Source organism: Periplaneta americana, chromosome 17 (genome assembly GCF_040183065.1).
Source record: "Periplaneta americana isolate PAMFEO1 chromosome 17, P.americana_PAMFEO1_priV1, whole genome shotgun sequence".
Taxonomy (NCBI): Eukaryota; Metazoa; Arthropoda; class Insecta; order Blattodea; family Blattidae; genus Periplaneta; species Periplaneta americana.
This window is the reverse complement of record NC_091133.1, coordinates 56,787,879-56,805,247: the sequence shown is the minus strand read 5'-3', so window position 1 is coordinate 56,805,247 and position 17,369 is coordinate 56,787,879. Positions and strand designations below refer to the sequence as shown.

Here is a 17,369-nt window from a genome sequence, read left to right as displayed (position 1 = left end):
GATCTTTCCATATTGCATCATTTTCCATTTGCCTACGTCGCATCCCGGTTTTCCCCCACCTGCTTCTATTCGCCTCTCTGTAAATACTAGTGACTGGGCTGTCTTAGCTCTTTTCTCGGAACATTAATTTCTGTTAGGAATTGGACGTCTACGTAATATTATACCCATACAATTGTTTAAAATAACTTAAATAAAAGGGCCTCGTTAAGTAATTAACTGTCACGTGATTTCCTCCCTTTCTACGACGCTGCGACGTAACCACTTGGACGGACAGTAGATAGCATCTCTGAGTAATTTTATCTTTTCGGATCGGGCAGAAGTGAAGATTGAATTTACAGTATACGTAACGTCTCTTTTATAGAGTAGGTACAGAATTATTTCAACATGAGTTACTGATACGAACTACGAACCTGGTAATTGGAATTACGTACAATACTCTATAGTGCGATAATATGCACATTAGAACTGAAGCCTGTATCGAAATGAACGGCCACCATTTTCAAAAATGTGTTTAAATACCCATAATATGATTATTTTTCAATTTAACTTCATTCTCTATAGTGTACGCTAATGTGCTGTAGACAGTATAATATACACTGCATAATGAATACGAGCGATAAATTCATTGCTTATTTCACATTTCTATAATAAGCTACGTTTATATATTTCCATTTATCATGAAATTTTGGCCAATGTATGGGACCGGTGCCCACCCAGCATCGTGATGCACTTGGGGAGCTACGATAGGTAGCGAAAATCCGGTTTCGCAAACCAGCTATAACGGATGGGGGGATCATCCTGCTAATCACAGAATACCTCCACTGTGAATGGATGATCGTCCACCTCTGCTTCGGCATGTGGACGTGTGGCCAGCAGCCGGCTGGTCGGTCTTGGTCCTTCATGGACTTTAGCGCCATGGATTTACTTACTTAGGGACAGAAGTGAAAACATAGGTTCAACCTGACAGTACAGACCGATTATTTAGTCCTGACAGCTCAGCGACGCGAAAGAGGGAAAATAATGAGAGTAATGGTGATAGTTTCGGAATAGAGATAAGGGCGAGTGGTCGGTAAAGGAATGCAGTAAATCTTAACTGTACTGGAAACACAACGCTATACCGCATGCGTGACATCCGATCGCTCTGACTGCAGGCGACAAACTAACCTGAACATCGTTTAGCGAAACTTAATGGACTCGCCTGACCCGGGTGCACATTGCCAGCGACTGTCAGGACTAAATAATCGTACTGTACTTCGTGCTTTATAAGAAGACATTCCCAATCTATAATTGATTTATTAAGAGTGTGCTTTTTGGATCCAATATACGATTTCATAATTTGCCCACAGACTTTTTATGATTCGGTAAAGGCCCTTTCATTCTTCAATCAGTTGACCGTTACTGACTAAAAGGTAAATTTGGTCTCTGCTACATTCATGGTAAACATAGCAGCTATCCGATAGCTTCTCGTTCAAGCCTAGACCACACACAATATTTTTTTTCCGGAAGAGGATGGTTCGTTATAAATTGGGAAGTGCACACACTGCCTGGAAGCGAATGCAGCAAGCTGCAGTTTCATGGGAGACAGCACAGCGGGACGTCCAGCAACTCATTCAACTGCTAGTGTCCACACAGTGCAGTTTTGTTGTGCGTTTTGTGTCATCTTGCGCTCTTTCATAATTTTTGACACCGACAAATTGATCAGTTAGTTCAATAACAGCCACAAATTTACGAGAAAGGGTGTAACAATTATTCATTGTAGACGTGTTATCTTATTTATAAAATTTCAACGATTTTTCATTCGTCTCATGATCGAAGTGGAAAGGGAAGACCCAAAATATTCTTTCTGCCGAGTCCTTAAACAAAACCTGCAGCTTTTACACACAGGCAACATAATGACTCGGAATAAAATAGCGGGCCTCCGTTGTCTTTAGCAGAAAATGTCCGACTCGACAAATGACATCTTTCCTGTTAAGAGTGTCTTTTTGTAGCAGTGCCTACAAAAACGTGACTGTATAGTTGGAGCGCAGTACTTAATAACTTACTGTTTTTTCAGTCTCCTCATTTAATCGACTCCTAGTAACTTTCGTGACGATTAATGTAATCTACATAAGTAATCTATTTCTACTGGGTGATCCGTTTGGGTATGGATAAAATAAAACACCGTAAAACATTTACTACTGAACTTTGTGCATACAGAACTGAAAGATGGGAGATTCCTCAGAGCTCAACATGACCTCCATTGCGCATCCTGCACAACTCATAACGGTGAAGCAATTCAGCCTATGTCCGTTGTAGCATAAGAAGGGTGATTTGTTGAAAAGCTTGAGTAATTTTTACTCTCAGATCTTCAATGTTCTTGGGTTTCTGTGAATAGACAATGTTTTTAACAAAAAACCCCACACGAAGAAGTCAGGAAGGATTAGATCTGGGGAGTTTGGGGGCCAAGCCAAGAAATAGCTGCTCCTCGTACTGGGTTTCGCCTGCGCCCTCCATGTTTTTTTTTAACTTAGAACCTGTTTCTGCAAATGTTCGATACCACAACATTATGGAATTGTATTTAGTTACATTACGCACACCATACTCACACCGAGATTCCCTTTGAACTCTTTTAACACTCTCAAATTTAGCATATCAAAGAACACATTGTGCCCGCTGTTGATTTGTAGTAGCCGTTTTAATCATCTATTATTTTCATTTGTCCTTTCAGATTATGCATTGTTGATTGTCATACATGGAAACTCCCATTTTTTAATCATAATATAACTAGCAAGAATTTTTTCCTACTATCATAATAGCTTTATAATAATAAATTAATATTATCCATACCCAAACAGGTCAAATTGTATATTGTTGTGGGCCATTCTGAAAACTTTATTTCTTCCAAAATACAGAATTCACTGTTCTGCTAAATGTTCACTAGTAACTATAAAATAATAGTTTGGTTATCCTTCACAAATGTGGTCAGTTTCGGTCTCCAGTTGATAGTAGAGTCCGAATCTTCTTGCCTTACATCCTAAGACAGTGTGAACCTAACCATTTTGCCCCTACTACTACATATTATAGTGGATTACAGTGGTTTTCTAATCGTCTGTTTGAATTTTATTTTCCAACTTTCTTTCAAATTTTGGTACTGACGAATACAACTGGCTGTTGCTTTTACGTTGACAGCATCGATTGCCTTTGAAGAAGGTGTCAACGTTTATGAAACGAAAGTTGATAGGTAGTGTTATTTGAAATTTTAACTTAATAATTAATAATATTAATACATAATACAGTAATAATTAATGAATATAGAGTGTGAATTTTAAAGTCGTATTCCGTTTCCGGAATTCGTCCCAATCATTTCATGTGGTCAAACAACATAAATTTTTAGGTTAGATCTTGCGAATCATAAACTGTTTAGTCAAACCAATTAATTTTATGCTGCAAGAAACAATACATTTTAATATTAGACTAATCATAAACAAATATTTTTTATTTACTGAACAAATAAGTACTATTAAATATTATTTTAATATTTATTGTTTTTGTACATAGCATTGTAATTTTATATAATTTGGTGAGATCTGGGAAGCCTGCAACATTGAAAAGACGTTACATTAATTTTTTGGGAACTGCTCTTACATGAACCCCTGGTGTAGTGGAAGAGAAGCCTTTATCAAGTAAAATAAATGCATTTGTTATATTCCGCTAATGTTTTCAGTAGTCTGCCTGATCTTTTTACTTCAGTATGGTGCTGAAGAAATGTTTTCGAATATCTATCTACTTGGATACGGCGAAGATGCTATTTCCATTTGCTTATGTAATTTTTAATATTTTCTAATAGTGATGTCGTTTGCTAATTCCCTCAAGTGGAAAGTAATAAACCATAATAATTATTTCAGGAAATTAAGTGCCTACTTCAAAATATACCTTGAGACACACGGTATTCAGCGAGATGGGATATTTTTAGTTTATATTTCAGTTCTGGTAATGAATCCTTGGCAAATGGTTCAACTGATGGGTTCCCATTTCCCTGCTTCTCATGATGGTGATGTCTATACCAACGTCCTCCGATACGTCGGATGTTTCTTCATCCGACATAGTATAAAACTGAAAATTCTCTCAAAATTAGCTTATATGCATTGTAGGTGAGGTTGACGAGGAAGCATAAATTTGAAGCAGATGAATTCCCAATTCCTTTTAACAGACTTCAAACTGGGGGCGTGTGACTTCGTTTTGGAGTTTCAGGTTTTCGAAGCAGATACGAGCCAATAACTTGTGAAGAAAGAGACTTAAAATATACCTATTGGTTGTTGCAGAAAACTGGACAGGCTACGCACAATCTATTTCAGCAAATAATAATAATAATAATAATAATGATAATAATGATGATGATCATGATGATGATAATGATAATAGTAATGATCTGAATGATGGGGGGGGAGAGCAACGGTGAATAGTTTAATGGTTGAGTTGTTTGGAATTTTTCCATTGCTAATTTTCAAAAATTGTAGCACAACGTTTCGAAGAGTCGATCAGTCAGAGAGGCTAGCTGTTTGCAACGATCCCCACAGTAGGTTTTCACCTGACGACGAAGAGTACTCCATTCTTCGAAACTTTGTGCTACAATTTTTTAAAATTAGCAATGGAAAAAGTCCAAACAACTCCACCATTAAAATAATAATGGTGGTGATGAGAAGGGAGAGACTGCGAATATACCTATTGGTTGTCGCAGAAAACTGGACAGGTCACGCACAATCTGTTTCAGCAAATAATAATAATTATAATAATAATGATAATGATTGATAATAATAAGTGATGGTGATAGTGATGATGATGATGATGATGATAATGATAATAATAATAATAATAGTGGTGATGATAATAATAATAATAATAGTGGTGATAATAATAATAATAATAATAATAATAATAATAGTGGTGATAATAATAGGCCTAGTGATGATAATGAAAATGAGAATAATAATAATGATGAGAATAATGATAGAAATAATAGTAATAATTACAACATTTATGACAATAAAAATGACGATAATAATAATAATAATAATAATAATAATAATAATAATGAGAGTAATGATGACAATAATAATAATGAGAGTAATTATGACAATAATAATGAGATAATGGTGACAATTAGAATAGTGACAAAAATAACGATAGATGATGATAATAATAATAATAATAATAATAATAATAATATTAATAATAAAATTACTAATGAGAATAATTAGATAAACTTGCTATTTTTTATTTTCTTTTTTGCTCGTTCAGCATTAGAAATGTGTTATATGATTGGTCTCCCTATATTCCTGTACCCTTTGCCTTCATGTTAGTTATGTTTTGGATATGCTGCTAGATTTACCTTCCGCTCATTTAAGAAGAGAGCTCTTAAGTTCATTTGTAATTATTTTCTCAAAACATGAATTGTTGAATCACGATAAGGATGAATACCTTGTAAGTGGAAACCTTGACCATCGCCTCCTGTAATATAGCGAACACGCCGAAGAAAATACACGAGGGGCACAAATTGCAAGTGGGTTTCAACTGAGTCGAGACGAGTTGAGAGGAGCTAAAACTTAATTGTCAAGAGTTCTTCATTAAAAACCACATTTTAAAATTTATCTTAATTATATCTTGCAGTCTGTACTTTATTAACTATACAGTGGTGAGAAAATGTATGTTTTAATTTCCTGTTGATGAACAGGTGACATAAATCTTTTTTTAGATATAAAATACCGCAACTGAACATAATTTGTAATAAATTCAACTTGCTGCTATATTTTTATAAACACTTTTTTACCGGTACTGTCTGACTCGTGAAGTTGAAAATTGGAGTAACAATGTCTGCAGCAGATAGAATCGCATCCGCAATGCCGTCTCTCCAACATCTCTTTTTAAAACAAAAGCGTTTCTGCATGTTGCAAAACTTGCCACTTCCTATCTCTAAGTCCAGGAATCCTCTTTTATTTAAAAAAAATACTCGTTATAAACTTGGGATTCAAATATTTGTTCTTCGCTACAGACGTCATTAAAACTGATGCAGTTACATAGGTCGTCAGCCTTTGCATCTTAATGAAGTGCATGTACTATTTTCCTTGCAAGTTTCATTACTTCCTGGTTGCTACTGTTGATGCATTTTGTTCAGTACTGGGTCAACATAGTATTGGTACCGTTATTAACAGACTGCATCAGCGCTGGGAATAGCAATGTGTGAAGCTTTCAGTTCTGTTATTCCTAGCATCATCCATATAACAATCACCTAATTTACCACATTATTAAAGTCACATTGAAATACTCTGAAACTTATTTTGTATCTCACTTGCAAATTATATAGGCATGTAAATATTTTTCCTAAATATTAAGCTAAAAATAAGTGTTTTGAGGTACGTTTTTCTGTATTAATATCGAAGTGTGTAATGTGCTGTGAGTGTCTACAATATGAGTCGTAAAATTTTTAGAGCACTGCGTGAAGTTGGTAGTACTGCTTCTTAATCTAATTGACATGATTACGAAGTTTACAACTAAGCAGGTTTTTTTTTTTTTTTTTTTTTTTTTACGAATCGCACCTCGAAGGCATACTGTAATTCTCAGTGAAATTGATAGCGAGATGAGTCCGTGGTATTACCAGCTATTCGTCTTACAGACTCGTATCTTCGAATTCGTTACAGTTTGAGATATTCCGATGACTTTGTTAAATGCTTGCTGCATGACGAATAGGTATTGAATAGATTTAATACTATAGGACACTCGCACCAAACACTCACATAACGTTGTTCATGTCCATTTCAATGTTGAATGTTGCGCATTTCTTCACGTATATTAACATTTAAGGGCCGTATTCATGAACGAGACTTTGGATGAAGACTTCCCAACGTCGACTTTCGTAATAAAGTTTAACTTTAATTAAAAGTCCTATTCATAGACAATACTTCTGAGACTTTGACTTTGGTAAGTCGAGATTTGACGATCTTATTCTAATATTGGCAATCACAATCACTGCCTTTTAAACCAATTAAATTAATAGATAGTTGAAATAGAGTAGGCACTGCCACAATCAAAGCCATCTTTTGAATCACGAATCAATGAGAGAATTGTACATCCATACATGTTAAGCGGTTGTTAGCCGTTCTTGCAGATTTACATAAGAATAATTTTATTATTCGAGAGCCTAGTGTGAAATTAACATAAGTAGAAAAACTGACATTTTTAGATCTTTACACCAGTCGATAATAATTTCTTCTTCTACTTGGTCACAAAAATCGTAACTCAGTTCTGAACTGTCTTGTATATAAGACAATTCGTAACTACAAAACATGATGGTATAGTTCGTCTCAAATAGTATTGCCTGTTAAGAATTTTGTTGTGAATAAAACGTCGATTGTAGTTACTTAGTTTCACATTAAGCCCTCGAAGTGTTTGATTATAAAATAATTTTATTCTGAAGCTATGGAAGATAAGATGTCACCAATGCTTTGAAAGAGATATATTATCCTGCTGACAGTTGACAGAGTTATTCCCTGCACGTCTGCAGAAACTACTTAAAAATTAATTGAAATCAATATTCAGAAAACATTATTATGACGATCGCAAGGATTATAAATTAACTCCATAATCTATCCTATATATAATTAAATAGTCAAAATCAGTATTAATCCTTATCTGTAACGTAAAATTGCGATGAAATAAGAAGTTGAATTGTTGGTAGAACAGATAATTCTCTTTTATTATTCATTAATGAATGTTGAAACACGCAGAGGATAACTAATACGGTCTGTTTATCAAGCCTGTATCTCGATTTGAATTTATTATCTATATCTAATAATACACTAAGGAACATGAGCAGCTTTAATAATCTCCTGGATGCCCTCAATATTCTCGGCAAATTCAACAATTTTTCAAATATTAGTCATTTTCCTTATGTCCACGTATGAAAGTCAAAGTCTAGATTTTCAGCGACTTCGAAGTAAAGTCACGATTCAAGTTTATTATCGTCAGTGTCGACTGTGAATAGGAAAATGGTGACTTTGTACTTTCCAAAAGTCAATTTTGGTCCAAAGTATAGTCTGTGAATACGACCCTAATTTTGACTAGAGATTTTGACGAAATTCAGTACATAGAGATTTTGTTTTTCTTTTTTGATGCAAAACTGTCTTTGTATTCGGCATTGTAGATCGCTAACCGCTCGCTAATCTTTTTGCAATAAAATATTGTAATGAAATTTGAATGACATTTCTTTTCGAACTTTTAATTAAATCTTACTGTTGTTGACAATAGAAATAGGAAAGCCTTTGTTGCTTCATAAGATTCGTTACTGAGGAGTAAATAACATGGTGGTTCCAGATCTTCGAAACTTGCGTGCTAGCAAGGCCTCCAAATTATCATTCCGCTCTTGTAATGTTAGTGAGGGCCGTGTCATGCATATCCAAAAGCTTCGTCGATCTTGCAGACCAGTTTGTGCGTTGCTAAGCAACTGTATCTGCTAACGTAATCTCCCTTTCTGTCAAAGGACCGCGTCGTGAATTTACATTTACATGTGAGACCTGGCAAATAGAAAGAAAAGACGACACTGAACGAATCATTTGAAGGTCATTGCTTGGTAATATCATTTTAATATCACGGTTCCATGAAGACATGAATGACAGTTACCAGCAACAACTCTTCTACCCAGTATCATTTCTTTTACATACATAGGCCTATTTCTTTATCACTTGAGGATAAATGGTTACTTTCGCCCGTCTCTATATTGTAGCTTCATTTTGCCGTGTTCATTTCATTTGTCTCCGTATTGATTGGGAATCAATTGCACTACACTGAACGTAGTGAAAATGTAGTTAGGTTGCTGTTGAAATGTAGTTATAGGTAAACGTATGACGGGAAACATATTGATAAAAGGAGAATTCGAGGAAAATGGTAGTCTTTAGAAATGTTTCTCTTGAAATTTAGTAATTGAACGTCAAAGTTTATCAATTTCTCTATTAGTTGATCGATTGACTTTCTTTATATGGTCGTGAAAGCCAGTGTACATAGATAGAAAGTTTTTGAAACTCTATTTTCAATAGGTGATACACTGTTTCCTTTGGTACATTTGATAAGTTTATATAAAAAGTATTTCTGTTCGTGGCTTTATACAGGATGTTTCCGGGCTAGTGTTAAAAACTTTCAGGGATGATGGGGAAGAGCGCATGTATCAATTTGAGATAAGGAACCCTGGTCCGGAAATGACTGAGTCGAAAGTTATAAGCAAAAATAGTTGTGTGGAAATGAAATAATTTTATTCCTCTGTACACCTTATTTATGTGTACTGTATTCATCTGACGTTGTTTACGTTGTCTACTGACAGTATTCCATTCAGTGCGCTGTCTGAGGGGTGGGGACAGGAAACTACACTAAAGCAATACAGATAGCGTAATGTGTAACGGACATGGTCGGTCCTGATATGCACGTCTGTAGACGACAGTGTATGTGTACAAGTTGCAGTGTCCAGTCGATCAGTCCTAGTGAAATGGAGGAGTAAACGAGAGTGGAATATGCAGACATGATTTTCGAATACGGATGAGCCAATCGGAACAGTATACAAGCTCACCGATTGTATCGGGGGAACTACCCACGTAGGAGACATCCGGCCCATACCATCTTTCCACGAATATTCCAAAGGTTAAGGGAAGGAGGGCACGTGGTGCCAAATTACAATTCCATTTCCACACAACTATTTTTGCTTATAACTTTCGACTCTGGACTAGGATTCCTTATCTCAAATTGATACATGTGCCCTTCCCAATCATCCCTGAATGTTTGTAACACCAGGCCGGAAACACCCTGTATAGGTACTCAGGCTAGAAATATTTTCAATACATGGAGTGGGAGTTGCAAAACAATGTTTTACACTGTGAGGGATAAAATATTGCTAGGAGTAGAATATTTTTTATTTCTACAGTATGTGACAATGTTATAGAGTAGTTGAATAACTCAACAAACCAAGCTTTCATACTTTTCTATTTTCTGCTTTCCTCTTAATCTCCCCACATGATCCATATATCTTAATGTTTTCTATCATCTGTAGGTCTGTTTAAATATAAAACTTCTTCAGTATTGCCTCTCTGTATTATGCTTCATATGAGAATATAAATTGACTTCATATTAATTTAAGCACTTGTATTCTTTTGTTCAAAGAAAGATAGAAAATTTGGATTCTTATCGTCTGTAGTAATCTTCGCTTCTTCCCTTGATTCGGTCTCTCTCTCTCTCTCTCTCTCTCTCTCTCTCCTCCCCCTCACTTCTAGTTTCCCCGTGGCCTGACAACAACATTGATTTCGACATGAATACAGTCTGTTCGTTGAGGGTGGTAAAAAGCATGTACAAGTTTAGTGTTGGTAAACCTGCCTACGTCAATTAACGATGCATTGTGCTGTGCTGGTAGCCTATCGGGCAGGGACTGTGCGGTTGTACGCCTGCCAGGTTATATCCACGTTACCAACAGGAAGGGAGGAAGGTCGCATCTTCACTCTTTGTCGTCGACCCATTAACCCTTGAGTCCTTTAGTTCATGAAGAGAAAATCTGTTCTCTAACCGTGTTAACTGTGGATAGTAGCAGAGTTCACTAGTTCGAGGAGCTGTCGTCTATTTATGTTGGTTGCACTGTTTTTTTTTAATATTCATTAATCAGTAATCATGGATTTGATGTGAAGTCACTTTAATCTAGTTTCGGCACAAAACCACTACACCGCACAGTGTGTGATTTTCCCAATCTAGATGGACAAATATCAAATTTCGACTCGTTAAGTTAAGCATAGATGAATATGAATTCATGTTCTTTAACATTTGAAGAATGCTGTGAGAAATAGCTTTTACTGTTTTATCAGCAGCAACTATTTTTAGAAGGGTATGAACGAGTTCTTTCTAATACATTTCGCTCCTGTTCAGCCGTAGTCAGAGAGGCTTACTATAGGTATCCTGCAAGCAAAACTCAGCTCTGACTCCTCGCGCCGCGCGTGCTATACCTCTCTTACCCCCCCTGCAGTAGGCGGATTCTTTGATAAGCGGCTATTGGTATAGCTATAACGGCTACGGTTGCGGACATCTGCACTCAAAGAGCAGCTGTAACAATAACCAATTAAGTGAATATAACATTACAAGATGTCAACTTCGTCTCTTTCTAAGTCACAATCGGTATCTATCTTCACTGGAACTGTCCTGATATTTAAATTTTAAATATTTAAATTAAATTAAATTAATATTTATTATAAAACGCTATGTGACTCCCTGACTGTAGCAATAACACGTGTTCAGTTCAGGACTAGAAGATAATACGTGCGCATGCGCATAGTGTCGATGGTATGATTGGAGACGGGGAGCATGCTGGGAAAGGGAGCATACGTCATCTGCGCGAGACAGTCACGCCCACTGGTTTCTGCGCACTGAGTTTTGTTTGTTGGATGCCTATATGTGGGTGAATAAGTGTCAATTGTTAGTGATTTATTGTGTTGTGAGACATGTAGTCTGCTCAGATATATACGTTCTTACTAATGTAATTTCAATTTCAATATTGCGAAGTATTTTTTTCCTACAGTACGGTTAAAATATTACAATTGAAAAATATATATTTTTTTAAGTTCTCCAAGTATAGTGTGAGTTTTAGTATAGTAGGTCACATCCGGTTACAACAATTCTTTCACTATTTAATACATCACTTAGAGTGTTGAATCCTTGTTTTAAAGTTTGCGCGTTCTTGCACATTTATCAGTAATTAATTTTTTTTTAGTAGTGGGGAATACGGTGACTCGGCGGCAATTGTTTCACGTTTGGCTTAACAGCGGAAAAGAAAAATTGAATAAGGAAGTTTTTAATCATTGTGTGAGTGTTTAGGCCTGCAAAATTATTCACATGTCATCTAACATCAGGTTAAAAATACATTGGTCACATTCTATCTAACCTTAACAAACTCACAATTGATCAGAACATATATCTATTAGTTGAACAAAATTAATAACTTCTCTGCATTCCAACAGGTTTTTATAAAACTTTGTACAGCTTTACAGGTGGCACATATTTCTTACTCTGATTACGTTTGCACAAGAAAAACTACCCCTTTATAGCGGATATATTTATATAAAATTAATAACTTCTCTCCTATCCAACAGATTTTTATTAAACTTTATACAGAACTTAGAGGTAGCATATATTTCTCGTCTACGAAATCTGATTATACTCGTATTTCTATAAGAGGAACTGCCCCTTTATAGTGGTGAATTTAGACAAAATTAATAACTTCTCTCCTATATAATATATATTTTATGAAACTTCTGTTTCACTGTATTTAACAATAATCCCATTCAATATTGTATGTGGTATAGTACTACTATCAAGAGTGCTACGTAGACGATTACGTCCCATTACGATTACTGTATTATGGAATCAGTTTACGCACAATAGTATGATTACAAACTATAATGTATTGTCGTTTGCTTAAACGTTCTCTTGATACAAATACAAACAAAGGCGTGCTGTGTAATACACAGTGACAAACGGCTCCATTCTGTTTGCTCATTTGTTTCTTGCCAAAGAGCTTACAGTGGAAGATATGCTGCTATTAATAATGGTGGATATTTGCTCAGTTCTCAGAAGATGTTAATTTTTGGCCAATGTTTGTATAATTTTTATTTCTTGTTTGATGCATACTACCTCCTCTCTAAATATTGGAATGTTTTTTTCAAAACACCCTGTATAGGCTATAGGTACAATCTCATTGACTGGTTAATGTGATGAGAGATGTTTGTGGTTATGTAGAAACATAGGCCTACAGCATTTGGAAATTATGTTTCGGCTTCATGATGAGTGAAAAGAAAGAAAGCAAAACCTATCCAGCTACACTGAGAGCTATTTGTCCAGTCCTTTACAGTAGTTCTTGGTAATGAATGCAGTAGTTAGATTACTTGCCATCCCTCACGATGGAGTAGCATAAATGGGTGAAATACTCACAATCCTTGCATCGCGTTAACACCTTGGATATTTCTGCAATGCCTGGGAAAAGTGACATAAGTCAGTTTCCAGAAGCCTTTTTTGATAATTTATTGGCAACTTACACTGGTTTATGTCGATTTGATTTTTTCTGTATTCATTATTATAATGGGAGAAATACTTATGTCTCTCTCTCTTTTTTTTTACAAGCGAGCAGATGTTCCGTAAGTTGTCAATAAATTATCAAAAAAAGTTTGTGGAAACTGACTTATGTCACTTTTACCAGGCACTGCAGATTTAAAGTTTTACTTCACTGGCTTATGTTGACGATGGAACACTGTTTCAGTGTATGTCATTCCGTATAGTGATTTAGATAAGTAAAGAAATGCACAGATAAACTGTGTAATTATTTCAGCATGTGTTTACGGTATCGTAAACTGTACCATAATCTGTTAATATACGTTAAATGGTTGTAGGAAACATTGGCTGGCTTTGAAACGAGAGTAATGGGGTGCATGCACACTCACCGGTACACAGGAGAATGATGCTAATTATGGCGCCCTCAGCTTCAAATATTCGACTACAGGTATTTGAAGCCGATAAACGAATTCGCACTGGGAATGGCATCCAAATCGATTACCTATTTGCCAATAGTGGATAAATTTCATAGTTCAATTGAAATGCCCTGTGGTAAAATAAAAATCCGTTGGTGCAATTCGAATTCTTCGAAATTTCCAGCTTCGTGCAAACAAAAGCGTGGAATTTACAGTTAATGTCCCTTGTATAACGTGTTTATTGTGAAGTATTTTAAAACATTGCAAGCGTTTAAGCAAAAGTATCTCGAAAATTCACTCTGAACAATTTTTATTTTTGGTGACAAAGAATGTATTTATCGGAGAGAGACAAGTAGATAGAAGCAGGCTGAAGTTAGACGAAAGGGTGTAGGGAAAAACAGCTGAGCGAACAAGCTAAAAAAAGGCAGACGAGTGGACTGAGGGACACGCTGAGAGAAATGACAGTCGAACGAACACGTCTAAAGAGAGTCAGAACTGACGAACAAACTGGTTGAAAAGTCGAAGTCGAACAGATGGACGGACACGTCGAGAGAAAGTACAAAGAAAAAGTGACTGGGGATTTATGAAGGGTCTTGAATAGCGTGAAACGTCTTTGTTCTTGATATATAATTTTTAGGTTAAGTAATAGTGGTTTTAATGGTTGAATAAACACTACCACAGACAGGATGAGTACACCCTATCCTGTAATTAGACAACGTAGCGAGATGGACCGTATGAATGGGAGGAGTAAATTGAAAGAAAATTTAAAATGCGTCTTGATTACACAACTTTTGACACTATATCACTTCGGAAAGCGTATTATTTGTCTTTGGTGTGTTAAATTTTATATTACCTCGTTAACATGTTTCAGCCTGTTATCGGCCATCTTCAGAGCTGGTTAACATCCAACCAAAAATCCAGAAACTAAACACACTAGAACAATACCAAATATACAGACACACAAAAACACGTCCAAATGAAATTCTCAACATACAACTCAATTTCAGAACACACAAACTCTTTGACTCCACATTACACTACACAAACACACCCCCATAGGAAACATAAACAAAAGGCGCCAAGACCAGCAACAATCAGTTCTGAAGATTGCCGATAGCAGGCTGAAACATGTTAACGAGGTAATATAAAATTTAGCACAAGAAAGACAAATAATACGTTCTCCAAAATTTAAAAGTTGTTACACGAAAACACCTTGCGAGGGTACTTCGGAGCTGAAAACAATTTGTTTATGTGAACTCCAAGCTTCTTGGCAAATTGTCTCACTCAAAGGCTTCACCGTTTCATTTGACGGAAAAATAGAGAATTTTAAAGGTGAAAGCCGAAAATGGATTTCACCTAGTAGCTACCACATGACGGAGAGAAAAATCGCGGGCACTATTCCATCTGAAACCTCCATGTCCATTAACGTAATCAGGAGCCCCTCATGCCAAAACTTATCTCCAGGTAAACTGTAGTTGAAAGCCGCTTTGTACTTAATCCCCATGTGATATCCTCTATCATGCGGAGAACTTGGAGTTTAATGGAAGTGCCAAAGTGGAATTCGAATTGTTCCATTCTTAACCTGCGGTAACACTACTTCAATGAGACGCCTACTTATGATCCACTCCGATAGTTTGCTGAGACAGCTGAGGATAATGGCCTGTAGTTCGTTGATTAGTCTTATCCTTTGTGGTGTTTGAAAAGAGGACTATTTGGGTGTCTTTCCAGGGAGAAGGATAGCGACTGGATGCCAAAATATTATTATTGACCTCTGCTATGCGCTTCATAGCTGACATAGGAAGATGTTGCAGTACTATGACCTGGATCCGTCTGCATTTGAAGCCTTTCGAGAGTTGAGACGTCGAATGAATTCGGTGACCTTGTGAACGTTCGTTGTTCGTACCCCAATTTCCGGCTCCCGTTGAGGTCTCCAGACTCTTCAACAACTCTAACATAGGGAAAATTCAGATTTTTATTTTCCGGATGAAAAGTTGTCTCTAGAACATCTGCGAGTGCCATGACCTTCTCGAGGTTCTCCGGAGTAACGGCAGTGACATTTGGTGCATCTTTTGGTGGGTGAACAGGTTGAGACGGGTGGGACAAAAGTCTAGTTATATGCTAAACGGATAAAAACCTCAATTAATCAATGAAAGAAAGGAGAGAGATGTGGAATTATCAATTAAAAGATACACGATGATAATCGCGTCCTTGCAAGGGCTCTTAGGACTCATTTTAGCCTAGCCTGAAGGCCATTTGTCTCACTTTCACACATATGGAGAATAGAGCGAGACGGACGTCGATGGAAAATTAAGAAAGAAAATTGTTTTAATTCACAATTCAAGTTGTTGACAATAAAAAAAACACAAGAATGAAAATATGTATTTATACTTAACATCGGGGATGTAGGGTATATAAAAATGAGTGCTGGACATTTTTAGTAGATAATCTTCTACTATGTTAAATCTTTGGCGGATTTCGACAATAGCAGACATGTTAGTGATTCCTGGAGTGAGCCCACGGTGTAACAGATCGATATATCCGTATGATAATACAATTGGAAGTGGTAAATTAAAAAAAAATGATTAAAATGTTATGCCTTAATGATTACATAATAAACGAAATAAATGCTTAGGAACATAAGAGGCAGACATGTACAGATACAGAATTAAAATTTACAGCGAGTCTTGTTGGGAGTGCACCTGTATGTAGGCAACAATTTCGCACGACTGTCCTCAAGCAGCATAGCCTATATAGACTACAGGGGCTTTGTTTACTGCATATGCGTAGTGTGTTGTAAGCGAAACTTACACAATAAAAGAGCTTCAAATTTTATTTCCATATCTGTACATGATTTCAGTTAATGTGCTATGAATTAATGATTGTCTCACAGACATTTCGACCATAAGCGATTTTGGGGGGGAGCGACCTAATTCTTTTCCAAATGTACTGAAAATATATTCATGGGTTTTCTTATCGGTTGCATGTGGTTAGCAGAGTCTTGCCTTATCTAAGAATTCTGTCTTAGGTTGTACTCAATTCTTTTAAAATATTACACCTTCAGACCTTTCTATTAACCTTGACCGTGTTCATATATTCCTCAATTTCATGAAAACTAATTAAATGCAACTGTAAATACAGACAAGTGAAAATGTATAGATACAAAATAACATTCCATGATGTGTTAGCAGTATTATTCCATTTTCTTCTCTAAATCATTTCTGTTACTAGCAAGGCAGATGGTATTTCTATATAAATTGTAATAGTCCCGTTCCCTCATCCTCATGCCTTGAGACGTGACTCTTCACTTACCTGTATTATGTTTCAACATGATCATGAAGACCATATTAGTCCATACCTGTGGAGTAACGGTTAGCGCGTCTGGCCGCGAAACCAGGTGGCCCGGGTTCGATTCCCGGTCGGGGCAAGTTACTTGGTTGAGGGTTTTCCCTTAATCCAATATGAGCAAATGCTGAGTAACTTCCGGAGCTAGACCCCGAATTCATTTCACCGGCATTATCATCTTAATCTCATTCAGACGCTAAATAACCTAATATGTTGATAAAGCGTCGTAAAATAACCTATTTAAAAATAGAAAAAGACCATATTTGAATCTCTTTACCTACTTTGGAATACTACGAAATCTTTTGTAGATTGTTTAAGCGTTTCTTGTGGCAAATCAGACTTACTCAGGTGAAGGGAAATTTTGCCTTGACTGCTTACAAAACAGTCTAATACCGGAAATGAGGCTTTAGCGGCAGAATAATATGTAGTCTGCATAGTTTCCATCGCAACACACAAATGGCTGCGGGATTTTATCAAGAAGTAACTAATGAAATGAAGGGACTTCTGCTGTAA

The 17,369-nt window shown here is 36.2% G+C and overlaps 1 protein-coding gene across 1 annotated transcript in view; it reads left to right on the top strand.

Moving 5' to 3' along the window:
* Positions 1-17,369, top strand: part of LOC138693256 (uncharacterized) — a 457,072-nt gene that overhangs the window by 430,430 nt on the left and 9,273 nt on the right. The gene's annotated exons all lie outside the window — the stretch shown is intronic.